Consider the following 15,959-nt stretch of genomic DNA (forward strand, 5'->3'; position numbering starts at 1 on the left):
AAAGATGTTAAGAAAAGAAAAGATGTAAGGCAGGGACTTGGTTCTGTCCACTGCTTTTTGTTTGTATTTTGAGATGTGGGTGTTAAAACAGAAACTTGCACATAAAACTTTAAATTTTAAAAACTGTGTTTTATGTCACTGCTTTTTTATAGTTTATAAAGATGATATGATTTGCAACGGCAAATCTTTATTCTTTTTAAAAACGCAAAGAAAAAGACAAACAATTAAAAAAAAACAGAATTAATAAAAGGTAAGGTAGACATGTAGCGACATGTCATTTCCAGTACTCACCCTATGGAGCACAGTGTGATAGTTGACCAGTAAAGTGATGTAGCATAGAACTCCATGTCTGTAATTCCTGTAGAATTGGTTGAAACTGTAGAAATAAATTTGCTATATAATTAACATGATCCAAAAAGATATCAGAGTCAACAGTGAGATTTATGGCGACAGTGCAATCCCAATTCTCCTACTTATACTATGCCCTAAAATTACATACTCTTTTTGTGAAGAAAAAGTACAAACTTTTGAGTATGTAGCAGAATAGCATGCAAGGGTTTGGACATACTACTTTGTCATACTACGATGCATGCATATGATGCTGCTGACGCAAGAGCTGGTGTTCTGACATAGAACCGGATGCACTTCGCCTTGTTTACAAGCAGAAGAACGACATACTCTGTACATAAAACAATCTTCGTAAACATATCAAAATAAGATTTTGACAGAGAGGATGACATGCAATTTTTTGCCCAGCCTTACTTATTGGAACCAGAGTATAGAGACAATGAACTAAGAGAGATGCATCAGCAGCATCACACGCATGCATCATGGTACTCTCTTGAACATGTGGCAAAGACTGACACAGAAGAGAAGAAATTGTTAAATTGAGCACAAAAAGTATTCTCATAGTTTCATACAATTACAGGTTGAACCGCTGACGCGGCTGTCAAAATGGACTATTTTAACGATGTCCGTACTACCTTTCTGGGCCTGGGAAATGTTTCAGTTTTTATTGCTGTATATGCAGGGTCAGAAAGGCTCTTGGATTTCATCAAAAATATCCTAATTTCTGTTCTGAAGATTAACAAAGGTCTTATGGGTTTGGAAACAACATGGAGGTGAGACCTAAATAATGACATGAATTTAAATTTTTGGGTGAACTATCCCTTAAACGGACATTTAACAAAGCACAAAATATATCTATAATCCAAAGTGCAGTATATAATATTGATAGCTAGTGGTTCAAATGTGTACCGCAGACCAAATTCTAAATATTGAAGAGTATTGGCTATTGTCTCCACCGCCCCCTCCTCCTCAGATCCGGTGCTCACGCGGGTTACCAGGTCACTCAACAGGAATGAGGACCTTACACAAGTTGATGAGTTGATTTATCTGAGTTTTTTTTGAATTGGGTAGAATCTGCCATCTCTGACCCAGTTTGTGTTCAGTACTTCCATGGCTAAATATTCTGTGAAACAGGGGTGTTGAAGTACTATTGGGTAAAACCAGGCAGACCAAAACAAAAACAGACATTTAGCAGAACACATATTTCAAAAAAAATAACAACCTGCAGAATAATTTTTTTCTACAAAAAAAAAGTATGTGAATTTATCATGTTTACTCAATATCTGCACACACATTATGGTATTTTTATGCTTTAGTAGAGTCAAAAAATACATACATTGAAACAAGGCACATTTTTTCTTCACTTTTGAATTTCCCTGATTTTACAATTCACAGAAAACATCAGTGGAACATTACAGAAACAGCTGAAAACGTATCTTTTCCAAGATTCAGATCACAACACTGCATTCTACTGAAACACAACTGTTTGAAACTTTGTATTACGGGCACTTATCATGTTTATTTGGCCTGCTTAAGGTAAATCGCTTGTTTTTTTCCTCATTTGTAAGTTGATTAGGATAAAAGTGTCTGATAAATGAATAAATGTGAATAGTACAGATCAAGCTTAAAGCCCATGTTGCAGGTTAAACCACACCACTGTCGATTAATGGGTACATAAATCACTCAAGATATGTATATCATTTTTAAAATGTCTGCAAAAAATGGCCTTAAAAGACCAGTTTTTTAAGTTTTTGGTATTAACGGGTTTTTTTTTACGCAATTCGGTGATGACGTCACATTGGGGAGAAGTGGAGGAAAGGTAGCCTCAGCCTAGTATGATGCGCGTTCCAGGCAACCCGTAACCCGTGTTTTTCCAACCTTAAACCCGTGAAAGTGCACTGGAAACGGCAGTCAAACACGTGACTTCCCACCCGTGAACTCGTACTAGATCAATGTACTCCGAGTTCCGACGTCACACAGGAAGTAAAAACAACAATGACAGCCCCTACGGATAATACTGCCTACGGACGCAGTGTTTATGCAAGTGGTACACATTGAAAAAAGATTTTAGGACAATGTAACGTTGCGATAAAACTGCATGGTCCGAGGAGAATGAGTGGAGAGTTGGTGAAGTGTCCTGGTGAGTTGCTATCATTTAGCAATGCAGCAATGAGCACTGGAGCTAGTCTACGAGCAGCAGTGCACAATACGACACACATATAAATATTTTTACTGTCAATTGGATAGCACAGAGTGAAAAATAAACGTTTTTCTTTATATCTAGTGGCAGTGATCATGACGTTAGTTCAGATAAGTACCAGTAACCTTTGTCATAGTGTCGTACTGGTAAACTTTGTCTTTGTCATCTAGAAATAGAAGGCATCATGCTAGCTATATGGGTGTTTCTAAGCGTTTATCCCTTCCTCTGGTAAAAAATGTTGTTGCAAACGTAGCCGCGTGTCTGTCGCTACGTTTGGCTGTGCTTGTGTGGAAACTGCGTTTGGAAAGCTGGTGCTGTAGGGCAGTGAGTGCGTTTGGTCGCTGTTGGTCGATATCTATCTATCGATCTATCTGTCTGTCTATCTATCTATATCTATGTATTTATCTATTAACCCTCTGGAGTCGATTAACGCGTATACGCGTTTTGGGGTATTTTCTCCTGATAACCCCGAAAAGAACTTAAATTACACTTTCGTACAGATAAGAGCAATACACCAATCAAATCTGTAAAGGGTATACTTTTTTTTGGATACAGACATAATAATAACAAAACTTTGTGCACTTATAAAATAAAGATAACAAACAAGGTGTGCTGTCTGCAGCCTTTTTGTCTGCGCTGATCTTCAGATACAAATGCGTCATTAAAATGAACTGTAACTCAGTGAATACTCAACGAAGAGACATGAGATAGAGATATCTATAGAAAGCCTGACATGTCTACTTTTAAACTAAACAAGTGCTGCCGAAAACAAATATTCTGTGATAAAGTAATCCATATGAAAACAACGCGATGTCCGTTTTTCGTTGTCTTCTGTCTTCATTATCTTCTAATGCGACCACGCCCCCCCGGCCCTGCTGAACGCGCTTTTTGAGATTCAAATGTTTCACTGAAAGCGCGCGGCTTGTTTTGAATACGCCCAGACAACAGAAGACAACGCTGCGAGATTGTTCTTCAAGTTTTTATTATTTTACTGTTTGCTTCGCGATGAGAGGAATAAGACATAATTCACACCCAAAAAAAGATGTGATGTGGTTGAGGATTTGAGATTTGGATTTCCTCAGAAAAAAGAATGAAGCACTTTATTCAGCAGAGTTCATAACATGAGTAAGTCTCTTTTATTTATTTATATACTTGTACTAGTTTTCACATAACGTGTAAACATTTTACTAGTTAGACTTTTTCCAAACTATAATTCCCTGACTAAATGTATAATCAAGTGAAATATTATGAAGTTTCAATAACAATATACACTACTATACCATTCAAAAAGCTTGATGTAAATAATATAAATGTAACAATAAATGTAACTGTACCAAATGTAACAATCATTGCTGTTCTTTCAATTTTATCCCCCCTAAAAAAAACCTAAAAAAAAATATTCTCAGCTCTTTTCAACATTAATATATAATAATAATAATAATAATAATAATAATAATAATGATGATAATAATAAGAATAAATGTTTTTTTGTAGAAAATAAGATTGTTAAAAGGATTTCTGAAGGATTTTGTGACTGGAGTAATGATGCAAAAAATTCAGTTTGAAAGTCAGCTTTGATTGTTCCTAATAAACTGTTTTAAAACCTGCACTCACAAGTGACTATTAATTATGTTGTGGGATAATTAAATATATTCTAAATAAACTACAAACATAAAATTATATAGATTTATTTTTGTCCGCACATTCTTTCTTGTAACTCATCCCTCTCAGTGACAACAGAATAGGGGTGACTGAATGGCTAATATGCAGCTCATTATTCAGGTCTTTGTCTTCTCAGGTGTGAATTCATGATATGTTGACGCCTACTCGCATATGACTTTTACCAACAAAAAGTGTCTTAGAAAATTTTAAAATCAATATATTGTTTCTGTAAGTGAGTAAACAAGATGATTTTTCACATCATTTAGAAAAAAAAAATTCTAGGCTACAAGCTCCAGTTCTCAAAATTCCTGGGAACCAATTTTCTGTATGTGTTTTATTGCCTTATTCAAGTGGATTTAACATTTTTAGTTTTTCACTAACCACGCATAACATTTTTTTTTCTTAAAAACACAATCATGTACATACATGCTGCTCACATATTATTATAGCCTAGTTTGTGCTGATTACAGTGAGATTAGACTTTAGCCATTTAGATATTTATAAGAAACCTGAAAAAAGCACAAATGTCAGGGCATGACAAAACTTCTCCAGGCCCCAAAAATAACCCTTAGCGCCTCCAGAGGGTAATCTATAATCTGGTCGCTATCTGAATACTCTCATCTACTACTCGTCTCTCTAGTCACTCTCAATGCTCTCAAGGCGGGCTTTGGTAAATTCTCTCCCCAATGTGACGTAATGCAATGCATTGTGGGGGAAAGGAGAATCGTTGCAAACCGCTGTAAGATAGTACCTACTTTTTCATATTTTATTCCATTTTGTGATACCCAACAACATAAAATACAATGGATAACAGTTTAAATGTTTATTACCAACAAGCAAATTGCACAAATTCGTTGAAAAATTAACCATGCAACACGGCATTTAACACAGTAAATAGGGTTAAAGCAAGAAACAACCAATGTGAATACAGGTTTTTTTTTTTTTTAATTGCTTAATAATTTAATTTCAACCAACACAATATTTTATAGTGCAGTTTTAAAACAGTTTAACACAGTTTTGCTGATCTCTCAACATAATGGCCTTTTTGTGTTATTGGGAATGAAACCGGGGGGAAGAAACTTACATTCTGGCAGTAGCTGCAACCAGTTCTCCGCTTTGGGACAATACCTTACATGACCAGCATAAGCTGCATAACACACCTGATGAAACCTGAAGGGACAACACAACATTACTTTTTAACTGTGCAATGTTTTCTTTATGAGATATCTTGGCATTAATAAAAACAAATTTAACAATTATTCTGTTCTAACAATTTGAGAAAAAAATATTGGCATTCCTGATAAGAAAATAATAAAGTTCCATGCCAATAACACTCTGTCCCACGGGCAGCTTTGGTGCTTCTCTAATCACTGTCTAGTTCACCTTACTCACCCAACCAATCACCAACCTACAGGCAGAAAATGAAATCAGCTAAACCTGTATTAAGGACTGTTAAAAGAAGGACTAATGAAGCATAGCAGGATTTTACAAGCCTGCTTCGACTACACTGACTGGAGTGTTTTTGAAGCTGCAGCCACCAATCTATATGAGCTCACAGATACTGTAACTTCATATATCAGTTTCTGTGAACACATTCCTATCATTCAAAAAATAAAAACTGTTTTACACTGAAACCCAAACAACCTCAACAATCCAAAAAAGAATCCTAAAAAAATTGGGGGATAAAATCTTGTATAACCAGGCTAGAAACAGACTGACAAGGGAGATCAGAGTGGCTAAAAGTAGCTACTCTGATAAGCTGAAAAAAACAATGATCCAACATCTGTCTGGACAGGCCTGAAGAACATCACAAACTTCAAGTAACCATCCCCCCCCTGTATCTAGAGGATAACAAATGGCAGAGCCAAATGCATTTTACCTGCAAGGTTTGAAAAGCCCAGACTCACACCCCACAACCACTCTGATCTGTATTTCACACATACAAACCAACACCTCCCTGCACCCCCCGATCCTCCCCTCTCTTTGCCATTCAACCTGCATTTATGATCTGTGTGGGAACACGTGAGCCGTGTTTTCAAAAAACAAAGCCTAGGAAATCTTCAGCCCCAGACGGTGTTTCAAACGAGTGGACTGCAAAAGATCCATCCGTCAAACTCCAGAAATTTGCAGATGACACTACGGTCAAATACAGGCTGCATACACAACAGAGATGAGTCTGCTTACAGACATGAGGTTAAAGAGCTGGCTGTCTGGTGCAGTCACAACAACCTGGATCTGAGCAGTGGAGATGATGGTTGACTTCATGGAGAAACCCCCCTGCACTGCCCCCCCACACTCACCATCATGAACAGCACTGTGGCTGCAGGGGAGACATTCAGACTCCTGGGCACCACAATCTCTCAGGACAATGGGACAATCACATTGACTCCACTGCTAAAAAGGCCCAGCAGAGGCTGTACTTCCTTCACCAGCTGAGGAAGTTCAACCTGCAACAGGAGCTGTTGAAACAGTTCTACTCGGCCATCACTGAGTCTGTCCTGTGTTCATCCATAACTTTCTGGTTTGGTATACAGTATCTACCAAATCAGACATCAAGAGACTACAACGAACAGTCAGGACTGCTGAGAGGATTATTGGTTCCCCCTGCCCAACCTCCAAGATATTTACACCTCTAGAGTGATAAAAAGGGTTAAGAAAATCCCTTTGGACCCCTCACACCCAGCCCACTCTCTCTTTCAACTGTTGCCATCTACAAATCACCGACCACTAGAACAGCCAGGCACAAGAACAGTTTTCTCCCGCAGGCTATATTTAGCCTGAACAATTAAAACTTTCAGAACTATACATTGTCCATCATAACTGACACATTTATACACTATATCTGAAAATTTTCTACTTTGTAATTCATAAACTGTACACTTGTAAATAACATCTGTACATTCATTAAAACAATTATGTTTTTTTCTCTATATTTCTACTCCTGTATTATACTGCATTATTTAATTTTCTGTGTTTCTCCTATTACTGTTATATTTCATTTCTACTGTGTAATTCCTATGTATGTCTGCAATATCATGTATGTCTGCACTATGTCTGTATGTCTACACTGGAAGCTCCTGTTGCCAAGACAAATTTCTTGTGTGTGTGTAAACATACTTGACAATAAAGCTCTTTCTTGCTTCTGACTTCTAAATTCTGACTATCTATAAGTGACAATGAAAAGGACCCATTGAGTAGAATACTTGTCCAATTATCGGGCTTACCAAAGGCATGCTGAGGCTTGTATACATAGGACCATGATGGAAAACACTTTGAAAGCTGTAAGATGAAGTTTGTTGGTGTCTGGTTCCTTACTGAACATGGCTAGAATCATACAAAAACCATTAGCAGGTGTATACATCTGAATTATATAATGAATTATTTAACGTATATAAATAAATAACTTACATATTATACCAAACAATCTGAACACTCTCAGACATCTATTGGCATATGAATACTGCATAAACTTAAACTTAGAGAAAGCCACTGTTATTGTTTCAAGGGGTAAACTGACAAGAGGATCCAGTAAATACACCATGTCCTAAGGTATTTCTTCCGGACTTTTTTAGGGTCTGTTATAACCACCCACCTCCATGAGTTTCGTAATCCAATGTAAAAGCGTGAAATGATGTTAAATATGAAGATCAGAATCAAGAAAGTATCTTGTGAAGATGATCCCTGTGACAGTAGAGTTGAAAAACAGCTGGAAAAAGAAAATTCAAATGAATGATTAGTTATATTATTTCATTAACATCAAAAATTGTAGAAGTAGAATGATTCTCTGCATTTTACTCAAAAGCCTAGTGTAGACCTGGGACCAGCTTCATTAACTTGGCCACTATGTTAAGACTGTGTCTGAAGAATTTGTCTGACCAACAGGCGGTTAGCCAAGGGGTAACGAGTCATATTTTGCAGATTCAAGTAAGAAAACGGCCAATATAAATTTTCATGTAACCGACTTAAAAAAAGGTATGAATCAAAAAAAAAAAAAAAAAAAAAAAAAAAAGGAAAAAAAAAAAAAATAAAAAAAAAAAAAAAAAAAAAAAAAAAATAGTCCTTAAAAAGTACCGAGTCTTAGCCCCCCTTAATCTGTAAATTTATTTTGATTTCACAAGCGACAACTGTGTACAGTTCTAATGCCATGGTGAAAGTTTGAGCAAAACATACCAACTGTTCTGCGTTTGGCTGCACAGACGAGCACAAAACACTATTTAGAGTCCCAGCCTCAGAAGAGACAAGAGAGCAGTGGATTTATTGATTTATTTACAAACGTAAATTTGTACGTAAAGATGTAAAACAAACATGTGATTTATTTCCCAGCAGTTTACCTTCACATACGACTGTTTTTGTAACTCGTTTATTTTTAACTTACACTTCTGTGTGAAAGAGAACTTAGTTTAGTACTCACATGCTGTGACAGCCACTTTCTGTCCATGTGCTTCATATGTGTGCTCTCAGAAAACCGTATATCAAAAGTTTAAACTCATATGGTTTAAAACGCATGATGTCAGCACGCTAAACATGATAATTATAACCAAAACAGATGTTTTTAGCAGGTCCGACCTGTAATGATGCAGCTCTATTCTGGAAAAGGGAGCGGAGAGCAGCAGCTCATTTGCATTTAAAGAGACAGGCACGAAAACAGCGTGTTTCTGCTTCCACTCAAACTAGGCATTTTCAAAATGATATAATAAATGATCTGTGGAGTATTTTGAGCTGAAACTTCACAGACACATTCTGGGGAGACCAGAGACTTATATTACATATTGTAAAAAGGGGCATAATATGTCTCCTTTAAAGTCAATTATAAAAAGGGAGAATGATCTGATTTGAATCCAAAAAGTTAAGTCTGACTACCTCTTGGCTAGCTACTAATTGGTCAAACTAGTTCTTAAGACACAGTCTTAACATATTGGCTTTGTTAATGCAACTGGCCCCAGTCTTAAATAAAAATGTAGATGTCTAAGTAAGTCTTAGTCTAAATAAGTCTAAGTCAGATGTAAAACTAGTGAGTCCGAGCCTTTTATGCAACTGGCCACCACCTACTATCTCTTCAAACAAAAAACAAAAAAAAAAACAAAAACTCCAAAAAAAAAAAAAAAACAAATAAATGAGGTCATTATTAATGCTAATAATAATTAGGTACATAACACATTAAATAAGTATGTAGCATTCAAATATTTTTCAATTAAGTAAACACAGCTTTTAAAAAGGTCAAGTGAAAAGAATAACGAAACCCATTATATAGATCTATTTTAACATATCAGATTTTTTTTGTCCCATCTCTTGCTTTGGTTATCATTAGGGTTGTTAACCGTTCTGTATAATATGGAATCACCCGTATTTAAGGTAACAAAGACGTGCTCCGTATGAAAGCTATACAGAACCCAGTTTGTCCTGTATTTAAGGCATATGCCGTATGACCACCTAAACCATACGAATAACAAACTCTAAATCGAGAATGAATAACTCTTTTTTAACAAGTGTTTGATTTGTGAACATAGCCGTTCGAGGGAGGCTTTAAAGTGGAAGTGAAGCAGTCAGCTAAGTTAACATTATTTAGTAAAGTGATTTCCACTTTGATTAAAAAATATATAACAAATGTGATTAATGTAAGCATTTTAAAGAAAAAAGGATGTTTTGTTATAGCTTTTGGAGCAAGGGCACCACCAAGCAAAGCTGAATATTCAGCATCATTACTTCAGACTTCAGTGTCACATGATCCTTCAGAAATCAGTCTAATATGCTGATTTATAGTCAATGTTGAAAACAGTTGTGTTGCTTAATATTGTTTGGGACCTGTGATATTTTTCAGGATTCTTTGATAAATAAAAAGTTAAAAAGAACAGTATTTATTCAAAATGAAAATGTTGTGGTAAATATACCATTCAAAAGTTTAAGGTCAGTAAATTTCTTTTTCTTTTTCTTTTTTTTTTTTTAAAGAGACTCTTATAATACTTTTATTCAGCAAGGATGTGTTAAATGGATAAAAAGTGATATTGTTAGAAACTATTTTTTTTTTGAATAAATTCTGTTCTTTTCTACTTTTTATTTTATTTATGGAACACAGATTCCAAAAAATATTAAGCAGCACAACAGGTTCAACACTGAAAATAAATCAGAATGAGAATGTTTTCTAAAGGATCATGTGACACTGAGGACTAGAGTAATGATGCTGAAAATTCAGTGCTGCATCACATAAAATAAATTAAAGTATCCAATATTAAAAATTGCAATAATATTTTACAATATTGCTGTTTTTTTCTGTATTTCTGATCAAATAAATACAGCACTGATGAGCATAAGAGACTCCATTAAAAAACAAACAAAAAAAAAATTTAAAAGATATATACCTGTGTGTGTACATATATATATAAATATAGGCCTATGTGTGTGTCCCTTATTCTGTCCCTTATTTTTCTATGAAAAACCACGATTGTCCCTTATTTTCCTTTTCTTTCCCTAGTTATCATGTGACTGTCATCACAATTTTGGATTTAATCCCTTATTTGACAGTTCTGAAAAAAAAAATGTAGTGTGTACTTGGCAGCAGCATGGAAAATAAAACTTTTTAATTTTGAATGGGTTATATACAAAAAGTAAGCAAAAAGTGTTGGATTTTGGACTTTTATAATCACTGATGCTGTCAATCACTTCAGTTCAGTGTGATCTTACTGAGTTCTGCACTCTTGTGAAAACTCCCATTATAATCATTGAAGTCATCTACAATGCACAATATCTGCTTATTTATATTATGATTACATTTAGTTGATTATAATGAAAGGATTTGCGAGCATGCAGAACTCTAAAGCATGCTCTAAAAACACGCCTGATTGGCAGCAGCATGTACTGACATGTCTGTGACTGGCTCCAATACAGCGGTACCTGAATCGACCCAGTACTCGGTACCACCAGTCCTGCAGATTGGCTGATATCATCGCATAGTTTCAGTACTGACTTGGTACTGAAGCACTAATCCTTCTGACAACACTAATACAAGCAATGCCTGAATCAAGAAAAGCTCAATTTGAATATTTGTTTTCATTACATATAATTTGCTTTTTGAATTCTAAAAAAAATGTAAAGAAGTCCATCAGGGATGGAATGAGACACAAAATATGGCAAGCACAGGGCAATGCGGACACCTGGACAGCAGACAGGAAAAGCCAAGACTCTGGGCTTTTGACATTTGTCTGTATTTTGAGCTTTAGGTGCAAAACTTTATAGGGGTCATATGATGCTGCTAAAAAGAACATTATTTTGTGTATTTGGTGTAATGAAATGTGTTTATGTGGTTTAAGGTTAAAAACATTATTTTCCACATAATGTACATTATTGTTTCTCCTCTATGCCCCGCCTTCTGAAACGTGTGGATTTTTACAAAGCTCATCGTTCTGAAAAGTGAGGTGTGCTCTGATTGGCCAGCAATCCAGTGCGTTGTGATGGGCCAAATGTTTCAAGCATCTGACGGAAATGTTACGCCAGATGAATCGCCTTCGATTTGTGATCGGAGAAACAACACTTTTTGTGCAGTACGAGTAAAGGGGGGAAAAATAAAGTGCTAGTAGGATCCTTTAGTTAAATGTATAATTCGTATAAAATGTCATAACATTTTGATCTGAACAAAATAATTACATCTGCTTAATATCAATGAAAAAATAAAGTGCTTACAGTATTCCTAAAGAAAACAAAACAATTGTAAAACAATAAAATAAATACAGATGTTGAACCTTTCCACTTGGATTTCACAGGTTTTTCAGTTTGTATTTATGTTTTGCATGGAATCACCGAGACCGCGATGCGAGCACCGCCCCAACTACACAAAACGGCCCCAAAATGAGAGAAAGCTGCAGCCGCGCGGCGACCTTACCACCCGCTGCGCCCCGTGCGAGCCTCTTCACACGGGACGTGGCAATCGGCGGAACCGAGGCAGCACCCGTGCCATGGTCCTGTGGTGGACGTTACCACAAAAGCCCAAATGACGGCACACTTCAGCTTTGTACACTGAAACAGGAACTGGGACTAGTGTTGTCTAAAGACCCGGTACTTCGGTACCAAGTCGGTACCAAAAAAATTAAAATGTCACGGCACCAGGTTTCTTTAAGTACCAGTGGTACCGAGTACCTGGTCAACCCGGTTCTTGACGCATACAGCGCTATGATTTCCGCGAAGCAGAAAACGCGGACAAAATCTCAAAATCCAGTCATGAAAATGAAACTTACATTTTAATATGGACAGTCACGGAATTTCTCAAAGTTAGCATAAATTAATCAAATCAAATCTCCATATGGACCAATATCTGTAAATGTTAAGCCACAAAATTTGGTTGAAATATGAATCCTGCATGATCTGCGCGTCTCTGTGTGAATGAATGAATGCCGTGCAGGTTTGTTTACTACATAGACTGAAGCGCGTGACGCTTGCAGTAATTTCAGCATCTGCCATCTCAATGAGGACATTAATACATAAACAACATCAACAGAACTATTCTGAGTCACTTCACAAGCATTTTACCGTTTCATTTGAGTAAAACCAGTGACAATTTAAAGGTATTCACGGCAACCCGGGGTTTCCCACACATTGATTTATTACAATATCAAAACTGACCACCACAAATAGATTTTCCAAAAGGCTTTGACTTCACTGAATAAACATGAGCACTGTACGTTTCAAAATCAAAAACCGATGCGGGTGTTTTTAAATCACTGTATTTCAGAAGGAAACCGATTTCATTTTCATTTCATTTTGTATGTAATGCTTGATAAGGCAGCGTTTGTGAGCTCAGCAAGCAGCCGTTACGGAGAATCCTGTGTCTCTCCCGCTCTTAAAGCGCCTCCTGCTGGCAGAAAATGAATTTACACACACACACATATATATGTATATATATATATATATTGTGTGTGTGTGTGTGTGTGTGTGTGTGTGTGTGTGTGTATATATATATAACATATATATGTATATATATATATATATATGTAACCCGTCAAAATAAAAGTTCATTTTTACATAAAGGCATTGTGCTAGAAATATTACTATTATTTAGTAGAATGTATGTGATACTGCTACTACTGTTCGAAAAATTAATAAAACTTTATTTTTTAAAGAAGTAAATCACACAATATTTCTTCCATGTTTTAATTTTAATAGCAAAATCAAATGTAATTTTAATAAATGTAATTAATTAAAAGACAAATTAAATTAAATACAAATTAAATTTGGGTGAAACTTGTTTACTGTTTTTCATAATTATATTACTTGTAGAAAAACTTTAAACACAATTGTAAATAAGTATAAAGAATGGCATTGGTTTTATTTTTACTGATAAAAAGTTTTTTTTTTTTTTTTTAATTAGCATATTTTTGTGTTTTGCTTTGGTACTGAAATTGGTACCGAGAACCATGGATTTTCACTGGTATCGGTCCCGAATACTGAAATTTTGGTACCGTGACAACACTAACTGGGACAATTCTTTCCTCCTCTATTACTAGCAGCGAACTATATTAACGCTAACATTAGTAGCGTGCCTTAATGCTAGTATATCCTGTCACTCAGGATTTGTTGAGAGACGAAGACTGCCTTCTAGCGGCCGGGATATAAACTCAAAACGAAACAACTGCCATAAATCTTGTATGATTTTTTTACATTTTTTTTTTTATCGATATTCCATTTTTGAGAATCGATACAGTATTGCCCAACAAAATATCGCGATACTCACGTGTATCGATATTTTCTTACACCTCTAGTAAGGAACGGCCCTTAGCTTGAGTGAGCGGCAGCCAGCGGCTATAATGAGGAACGGCCGGCGCTCGCGGCAACCACATGTGACGACCCCGGGCTGGACTCAGCTTTCTCCTCGGTGAGCGCGAAGTTGATGTATTTCCTCAGTGACCAGCACGGATCAGCTCTAGCCATGACATTCACATTCATAATGAAACACAAAGCTTCTCAATGAAATGGCCCTAGCGGCAACAGCGAGAATAAAAGTTACGCCTTCTTTCTTTGCGTGAACATCTGGGTGGCGTTATGCAAATCTTCCCACATACTGACGTAGAGATGTGGGGGCGTGTTTAAACAAGCCGTTTCAGGGGGGCGTGGCAGAGTCTTAACTTTGATAAAGAATATATCTTTGTATTTGAGACTTTAGTCTTTGCAACGTTACAGATCTTCTTTATGCACGAAGAGCTTGTAACACTCCAAAGAGAAAGGAAAAATTGAAATCGCATCATATGACCCTTTTAATGTGGGAAAAAAATGTAGACTAATCAATATTTTTCAGTTGTATGGTATTCGACAAGCATGTTTCAGCTTGACATACATGACAGAGTTCTAGAAGAAATATGCAACATAAAAGAACAGCTTGTATTTTCAAACAAATTCACTGAAACAAAACATCAGAAATTAAGACTGTAGCGGGCCAAACCTGCAGATATTAAACATAAATTAATGAATAAATGTAATGATAGGAAAATAAATAGTTAGCAAGACCAGCCCACACTAATTATCATACAAGGAACAGAAATCAATGAATGAATAAATAAACATATTGTAATAAATAAATATGGTAATATTTAAATATATTTAAATATGAAATAAATACACATGGGATGAAGTTATAACAAAATAAATGAACACATAAATAAATATAAGAATACGTTTAAAAAAATAAAGACTGAAAAACAGTTTTAAAGAAAATAATAAAGGGAGGGAGTAATACAAAAATAAATGCAGGACTACATTTTAATCATTATTTGTATTTGTTTTAGTAAGTCATTTGTTCCTTAATTAATTTTCCTATTTTTGAAGAGTATTTATAAATCTTTTTGCAGGTTGAATGAACATCTATCTATATACTCATCACTGTTAGCGAGCGACAGACGAACTAACTGAAAAGGAGCCGATTTCCTTTAAAGGAATCGATTCTAATTTTCGATTCGAACACCTCGGAATCGAGGAACCGATTCTTTTTGGTGTAAAGTCATTAAAACACATTTAAAAACATTAACTTTTCACTATAACATTCAGCTACTGACTCAAACTAACAGACGTGAGAACATCTTACCTCATACAGAGACAGTGTTACCGAAGCCAGGCATATTATAGAAATGAACGCATTCCACGCGCGGACATTATGCTGCTTCGGTGAATGAACAGACAGCTCATCCTCCAGCTCCCTGGTCTCATGCGGGTCTTCAAGAGTCATCTGCAATTAAATCTGAGATATTATCTCTGGGACACCATAAGAGTAGCTACACAAATGTACATGCAATTTTAGAACAGAGAGAGAGAGAAAAAAAAAAGATAACTAACGGTATAAATCCACCGTCCCTTTTCTGACACCAAATTCAGCGAACGTAGCAAGTGATAGTTTAAATCCTTTCGGAATTAAGTAACGTTAAAAACAACATATATTAATTTGGCTACGATTGTTATGATATATTTTATATTATTTCGCTAACTTCACCTAGAGTTCACTCTTGAAAATCCCGATTTCTTCACGTTTCGATCGGCAGTGACCGTTAAATCAGTTGGACGTTTTGATTTGAATAATATCAGTCGATGAACGTCACACACTACGTCACAAGAGTAAGCATGGGCAAAAGAAAAACACCTGAGATTAATTTCGTGTATTGTACTTCAGTGCAGTTCTGTTTGGTTTAATTTCTTGCAATAAAAGGAAAAGAAAAAAAGTTTGTAAAGTCTGCACATAATTATATGACGTCATATACAAATTGATACGTGGCCATTT

At 35.8% G+C, this 15,959-nt stretch overlaps 2 long non-coding RNA genes across 2 annotated transcripts; both read right to left on the reverse strand.

Annotated features, from left to right (window-relative positions):
• Positions 1-291: 291 nt before the first annotated feature.
• Positions 292-7,716, reverse strand: LOC122143955. The gene is made up of 4 exons (XR_006159452.1): positions 7,619-7,716; positions 7,435-7,534; positions 5,295-5,380; positions 292-376 (listed from the first exon to the last, which is right to left on the reverse strand). It is a non-coding gene; the product is annotated as an uncharacterized LOC122143955 (long non-coding RNA).
• An 89-nt stretch (positions 7,717-7,805) lies between these two features.
• Positions 7,806-15,796, reverse strand: LOC122143954. The gene is made up of 4 exons (XR_006159451.1): positions 15,675-15,796; positions 15,521-15,586; positions 15,273-15,413; positions 7,806-7,916 (listed from the first exon to the last, which is right to left on the reverse strand). It is a non-coding gene; the product is annotated as an uncharacterized LOC122143954 (long non-coding RNA).
• Positions 15,797-15,959: the final 163 nt, after the last annotated feature.

The sequence above is a fragment of the Cyprinus carpio genome, unplaced genomic scaffold, assembly GCF_018340385.1.
Source record: "Cyprinus carpio isolate SPL01 unplaced genomic scaffold, ASM1834038v1 S000006541, whole genome shotgun sequence".
Taxonomy (NCBI): Eukaryota; Metazoa; Chordata; class Actinopteri; order Cypriniformes; family Cyprinidae; genus Cyprinus; species Cyprinus carpio.